Here is a 7,913-nt window from a genome sequence, read left to right as displayed (position 1 = left end):
GGCGGCGAGGGGAGGCGGCAGCGGCGGGATTGGTCCCTCCAAGCCCGGCCCGGCTAGTCCGCGCTGCCATTGGCCGGGGCCCGGCGGCTGCACCTGGCGGGAGCGCGGGTGGAGAAGGCTGGGGCCCGGGGCGCGCTGCCAGGCAGGAACAGATGCATCCGGAGGCTGCCCGGCCCGAGTGTTAGCTCCTCAAAGAGCAGAGGATACGACCATTTAAATGGAAGACCCAAGGGAATCAACGAACTGAACACAAAGAAAAGTGTTAAGAGAGTCCAGCAAGGTCATCGTATTAAAAATCCAGTACAAAAATAAGTAATGGTCCTTTATATGAGCATTGGCTATGCAATACAAGATATTTATGGCCGGGCGCGGTGGTTCACTCCTGTAATCCCAGTATTCTGGGAGGCCGAGGCGGGCGGATCACAAGGTCAGGAGATCGAGACCATCCTGTGAATGGTGAAACTCCATCTCTACTAAAAATACAAAAAATTAGCCGGGTGTGGTGGCGGGCGCCTGCAGTCCCAGCTACTCGGGAGGCTGAGGTAGGAGAATGGCGTGAACCCGGAAGGCGGAGCTTGCAGTGAGCCGAGATCGCGCCACTGCACTCCAGCCTGGGCGACAGAGCGAGACTCCGTCTCAAATAAAGATATTTACAATGCAGTAAAAGTATAAAGCATCCAGAGATTACACTCGCAAAAATGCCCTTGGCCTTTGTGGGAAAATGTTTAAAATTCTCTTAAATATCTTAAAAGGAGGCCCGAGTAAACGGGAGACATGCCATTTTCCTGGCTGGGAATATTTAATATGGTCAAGGTGTCACTTCTACCCAAATCAATATATATGCCTAATATATTGGGATCAGAATCCTAACAGAACTTTTGGAGAATTGTACAGTGATTCTATATTTCATTATAGAATAAAAGCCCTGTATAACTAAGACAACTCTCAAAGGAGATGTGTCCTGCCATATATTTAGTGACATAACAAAGCAGTAGTCATTAAAATAGTGTGACACTTGCATGAGAACGGATACATGAGTAATGGAACATGCTGGAGCCCCCCAACAGGGCCCTACATTATACGGTAGGCTTAAGGACCAGATAGTGAAAGAAAAGAATATTTATTAGGTGGGCCTGTTGTATGGATAAACAATAAAAGCAGATCCGTGGCAAACACTGCGTCCAAAAATAAGCTCCAGATGGATTCACGAATAAAACTTAAAAACAGGAAATTATTAGGAATAAAAGAGAGATGGCCGGGCGCGGTGGCTCAAGCCTGTAATCCCAGCACTTTGGGAGGCCGAGACGGGTGGATCACGAGGTCAGGAGATGGAGACCATCCTGGCTAACACGGTGAAACCCCGTCTCTACTAAAAATACAAAAAACTAGCCGGGCGAGGTGGCGGGCGCCTGTAGTCCCAGCTACTCCGGAGGCTGAGGCGGGAGAATGGCGTGAACCCGGGAGGCGGAGCTTGCAGTGAGCTGAGATCCGGCCACTGCACTCCAGCTGGGTGACAGAGCAAGACTCCGTCTCAAAAAAAAAAAAAAAAAAAAAGAAAGATAATATCTTTAAAATGTTGGGTTATGGTAGTTTCCATATATAAGAATTGTTACTTCGTTAAAGAAAAGAAATCCAATTTTTTAAATTGACAAAAATTAATAGGCAATTCACAGATGGGGACACTTAAATGGCTTGTTAGCATATAAGGAGATGTCAGCTTTAGCAGTAATCAGATAAATACAAATGCAAACAATGAGATCTTGCTTTATACCCATCATATTGGCAAAAACATTTAGGTTAGACAATATCAGATACTGCCTAGGATGCGAGAAAATAAAACTTGTTTTGCTCACATAACTGGTGGGGATTATACTGCCAGCCTAGAGAGCAATTTGAGAATACTTATGAAAATAAATGTAGGCAGAAAAATTCTCACATAGTCACCCAAAGAGACAGTTAAGTAGATGTTCATCACAACATAGCTATATATCAAAGAGTTGGAAGCATCTAAATATCAATAGGGGAATAAATAAAATAGTATATACATGGCAGACAGCAGAGAAAAATAAAAAAAGAAATAATATATACATGTAAAACTCTACAGCTGCTAGTAGGGATAGACACGATCTACTTGACTCAGAAATAAAAAACAATGTTGAATAGATGTCTACCCGAAGTCTTTAATATTTAAAATCTCACAAGAACTGCAATACTGAATATTGTTCATGGGTACAACTATGTGTGAATAGAAGTGTGGAGGATAAATCACAAAGTCATTCATTAAATATGCAAGAGTGGATACCTATGAGGGAGAGAAATGGAATTGGAGATTTCAAAAAGGAGATAAAAAAATATAAAGAGGGACCTGGCATGGATCAATAATGATAAATGCCACAAAGAGAGGATTATGGTAAATTTAATTTTGCATTTGTTTATATACAAAATTATTTATATTATTGCCCCCAAATAATTATATTTTATATAAAGAAAAAGAAAAGCTTTAAGGTCAGTAGTGACAGCTGCCTGATTGCTCAGCGTTCAAAAGAGAATCTAGCTGCTTTTATTATTTAAAGAAAACTTATATTGAAGAATAAAATTATATACAGAAAAGGGTACAAATAATAATTGTACAGCTCAATATATTCTTTTTTGTTTTTTGTTTTTTGTTTTTTTGAGATGGAATCTCGCTCTGTCACCCAGGCTGCAGTGCAATGGCATGATCTCAGCTCACTGCAACCTCCACCTCCCAGGTTCAAACGATTCTCCTGCACCAGCCTCCTGAGTAGCTGGGATTACAGGTACACACCACTACACCCAGCTAAGTTTTTGTATTTTTAGTAGAGACAGGGTTTCACCATGTTGGCCAGGATGGTCTTGATCTCCTGACCTCGTGATCCACCTGCCTCGGCCTCCCAGAGTGCTGCGCGCCTGGTCTAATATATTCTTATTCATGGAACACATCAACACACCAAAGTAACCACCACCCAGATCCAGACCACCATGCCTGGCTAATTTTTTGTATTTTTTTAGTAGAGACGGGGTTTTACTGTATTATCCAGGATGGTCTCGATCTCCTGACCTTGTGATTGCCCGCCTTGGCCTCCCAAAGTGCTGGGATTACAGGTGTGAGCCACTGTGCCTGTTTTTTGTTGTTGTTGTTTGTTTTTGTTTTTCTTAAATCCAGTCTGATAATCTCTGCCTTTTTATTGGGGTGTGTAATCCATTCACATTTAATGTAGTCTTTGATATGGTTGGATTTATGTCTGCCATTTGTTGTTTTCTATATGGCACATGTATTTTTCTCCCTCTATTTCCCCTTTCTTGAATTTTTTGGTGATAGTTTTTATTAAGTGCATAATTTAAATTTCCTCCCTGAAAAGAACTCTATTTCTTAATTTTTCAGTGATTCTTTAGGGATTAAGTAACATTCCATTGTATTAATTAATGGATATTTGGGTTGTTTCCACCTTTTGGCTATTATCAGTAATGTTACTATAAACATTTATCTACAAGGTTTTGTATGGACATATATGTCTTCATTTCTCTTGGGTATTTCCAGGAGTGGAATTGCTGGGTTATAGGGTAACTCTGTTCTTTAACTGTTGGGGGAACTACCAGACTGTTTTCCAAAGTGGCTGCACCATTTTACATTCCTACCTACCAGCAGTGCCTGAGAGTTCTGATTTCTCCACATCCTTGCCAATTCATGTTATTACCTGACTTTTTGGTTCTAGGCATTTTGGTGGATATGAAGTAGTATCTCATTGTGGCTTTCATATGCATTTCCCTCATGTCAGGCACTTGCATCTTTTTATATGCTTTTGTGTATCTTCTTTGGAGAAATGTCTATTTAGATCTTTTGCTCATTTTAAAATTAAGTTGTCTTTTTATTATTGAATAATAAGAGTTCTTTGTATATTCTAGATATGACTCCATTATCAGATACACGATTTGCAAATACTTCTTCCTATTATACAGGTTGCCTTTTCATTTTCTCGACAGTGTTCACTGAAGCACAAAAGTTTTCAATTGTGATGAAGTTCGGTTTATTTTTTCTTTTGTTATTTGTGCTTTTGGTGTCATACCTAAGAATCCCTTCTCAAATGAAGGTCAAGAAGATTTATCCTTTTGTTTTCTTCTAAGTTTTGTAGTTTTAGCTCTTACATTTAGGCCTGTGACCCATTTTGAGTTTTTGTTTGTTTGAGACAAGGTCTCTCTCTGTTACCCAGGCTGGAGCACAGTGGTATGATCATAGCTCACTGCAGCCTCAAATTCCTGGACTCGAGTGATTTTCCCCTTTGGCCTCTGTAGTATCTAGAACTTCAGGTGCATGCCACCATGCCTAGATAAAATTTTTTGTAGAAATGGGGTCACTATGTTGCTAAGGCTGGTTTTAAACTCCTGGCCTCAAGTGATCCTCCTACCTTGGCCCCCCAAAACACTGGGATTATAGATGTGAGCCACTGCATCCAGCTGAGTTTTGTTTGTTTTTTGTATATGGTGTGAGACAAAGGCCTAACTTTATTATTTTGCATTAGCTATTCAATTGTGTCAACATTATTTGTTGAAAAGACTATTCTTTCCCCATCAAATGGTTATGGCACCCTTGTTGAAATCAATTGATTATAAACACATAGGTTTATTTCCCTACTCTAAACTATATTCCACTGATGTCTATGTCTATCCTTACTTTCAGAGCCAGATGGTCTACTTTGCTGTTGCTTTGTAGTAAGCCTCGAAATTAGGAAGAGTCATCCAACTTTGCTATTGTTTTTCAAGAGTGTTCTGGCTATTTGGTGTCCCTTGCAATTCCACCTGAATTTTAGAATCACTTTGTAGACAACATATAGTTGGGTCTTGTTTTTGATCCACTCTGACACTCTCTATCTTTTAATTTGTGTACTTAGACCATGGACACTGACTACTGATATAGTTGGATTAATATCTACCATATTTGTTACTGTTCTATTTGTTGCCCTTGGTCTTGTTTCTACTTTTTGTCTTCCACTCTTTTTTCTGCCATTTGTGGTTTTCATTGAGCATTTAATGTAATTCAATTTTTTCTCTTAGCATATTAATTATACTTCTATTGGCTGGGCGCGGTGGCTCAAGCCTGTAATCCCAGCACTTTGGGAGGCCGAGATGGGTGGATCACGAGGTCAGGAGATCGAGACCATCCTGGCTAACACAGTGAAACCCCATCTCTACTAAAAAAAAATACAAAAAACTAGCCGGGCGTGGTGGCGGGCACCTGTAGTCCCAGCTACTTGGGAGGCTGAGGCGGGAGAATGGCTGAGGCTGAGGCGTAAACCCGGGAGGCAGAGCTTGCGGTGAGCTGAGATCCGGCCACTGCACTCCAGCCTGGGTGACAGAGCGAGACTCGGTCTCAAAAAAAAAAAAAATTATACTTCTATTTTTACTTTTTACAGTGGTTGTCCTGGAGTTTGCAATACACATTTATAACCAATCCATGCCCATCTTCACAGAACATGATATCACTTCAGTGTATAAGGTACAGTACAAGTACCTTATAATATCAAAAGGTTCCTATTCCTCCCTCCTGTTCTTTGTATCATTGTTGTCATTCATCAAATGTATTCTTTAAGCATAGTTTCCTTTAGTTCTTTGAATATATTTATAATGGCCATTCTGAAATCTTTGTTAATCTAACACCTTGTTATTCTTATAAGCAGTTTCTGTTGCCTGATTTTTTTTTTCTGCTTATAAGTCACACTTTCCTGTTTCTTTGCATGTCTTGTAATTTTTTGGTTATAATCCGGATATTTCTGATAATATATTGTAGTAGCTCTGCATACTGGTCCTGTTTTTGTAAATAAACTGGGCTTGTTTATGTTTTAGTGATCAGCTGGCTTATTTCAGTAAGATCTATTTGGCCCTCCCCCACCACTCCATAGTGGGAAGCCTCTGATGTTGCTGCTCAGGCAGTGTAGCCTGCCAAACCTGGGATGACAGTGCTTTTGGCTAGCCTCACTTTGACTGTGTTAACATTCAGCTGTTAAACTCCACCAATTACGATTTTCAACAATGCTGTAAGGAACATATTGTTTCACAGACAGTATCCAAGCAATTTTGGGCTCCTTTGAAAGGATAGTTCTTGAGGTCAATGTTTGAGACTTGTTCTGATCCTGCAAGGACTCCTCCTGGTATCTCTTCTCCCAGTTCTCTCCAGGAAAGTTATAGCCTAAAGTTTAGCCTATAACTCTAATAAATCTACCAATCCCCTCCCAATCCCCAGTCATTGCAACCTCCACTGTTTTTGAAGTGCCCCTAGGCTTGAACTTCTCTACACTCTTTTGCAAATGAAGTCAGTTCCTTTAGGAAGAAATTTGGAGTTTTCTGCTCCTGGTGAAAACCTCTGAGCCATTGTTCTGGAGCTGGAGGTGGGGACAATAGTTTGCATCTCTTTGAGTGATGGGAGCCAAATGCTCAGTGGATGGGGGATAGTGGCCTTAGGTCTTTTTGGTTGGCCTTTCCCAGCATGAGAGCACCACTTTAAAAGCCTGAACGAGATCCACTGGGGTCCCAGTATTTTCAGCAGTGATATCCCCAAGGTAGAGCCTGTGAGCCATGAGTAGGGGCTGGGTAGAAGGGAGTCCCCACCTGTTGACTCCATTTATTTGAAACTTAGCTTAAGCAAGAGGTGGCTGGGCGCAGGATGAGAAGTGCTGACGTCCTGCCCCTCCCAGGAAGACAGCCCTCCTACTGTGAGCTGGCAGAGAGGAAGCCCTGAGTTCTTGGCTATACCAGTCTAGAGTGGAGTTTTTGTCTCATTGACCTGGGAAGATGGAAGGAGGGAGGAATCTTGGTTCAGATACAACAAGCTTACTCTTCTTATCAAGCTTTAGTATGTTTTCTTGAATAAGCGTTTCTTCATTTAGTGTATGCCCTTAGGATCATTTCTAGAGACTTTAAAGAATTGCGGGTTTGGTTTATTTTTAAAATAATTCTCACTGGTTTCACTGGTTTCCTTAGGGAGTTGTCTGCAAAGCTCCTTATGCTATCATGTCAGAAGTGGAATTCCTAAAAGCTACTTTTGAAATGTGAGAAATATTTCTCCTCTTGTATTTAATGTCAACTCAAGAATGGTTTTCCATGGGCTTTTGGCCTTTCTTTGCCCATTTCACTTCTGTTGACCAACCTCATTCCTACCTGTATTTTCCTCCATCCTAGCTAGGGTCATCCTAGACACAGGCCATTTAGCCCAGAGATCTATTTTTTTTTTTTTTTTTTGAGACGGAGTCTCGCTCTGTCGCCCAGGCTGGAGTGCAGTGGCCGGATCTCAGCTCACTGCAAGCTCCGCCTCCCGGGTTTACGCCATTCTCTCGCCTCAGCCTCCCGAGTAGCTGGGACTACAGGCGCCCGCCATCTCGCCCGGCTAATTTTTTGTATTTTTTTAGTAGAGACGGGGTTTCACCGTGTTAGCCAGGATGGTCTCGATCTCCTGACCTCGTGATCCGCCCGTCTCGGCCTCCCAAAGTGCTGGGATTACAGGCTTGAACCACCGCGCCCGGCCCCAGAGACCTATTTTTAGCAGACCATGGGTGTCCTGTGAAAAGCAACCATTTGTCTTCCTAGATTATAACCTGAAGATTTGATATAACCGAGATCTTCTCAGTGGAAATTTTTTTTTGGTCACAAGTAGCATTGACTAAACTCTCTTCAAATTCATTTAGCTTTCTTGATAATACAGACTCTTAGGAAATGAGTTTCAGAAGTATATGGTTGACAACATAAACTAGTATTTTATTTCTTTTTCAGTAACTGAAGTTTCAAAATTTGTCTGTTTACCATATTTAACTTTTGGTAAATAGTTCATGTTTTCCTTAACTGTGCCTAGCATAATTTTTTTTTGAGATGGAGTCTTGCTCTGTCGCCCAGGCTGGAGTGCAGTG

This window comes from Trachypithecus francoisi, unplaced genomic scaffold (assembly GCF_009764315.1).
Source record: "Trachypithecus francoisi isolate TF-2019V2 unplaced genomic scaffold, Tfra_2.0 Lachesis_group3, whole genome shotgun sequence".
Classification (NCBI taxonomy): domain Eukaryota; kingdom Metazoa; phylum Chordata; class Mammalia; order Primates; family Cercopithecidae; genus Trachypithecus; species Trachypithecus francoisi.
This window is presented reverse-complemented; position numbering follows the sequence as displayed.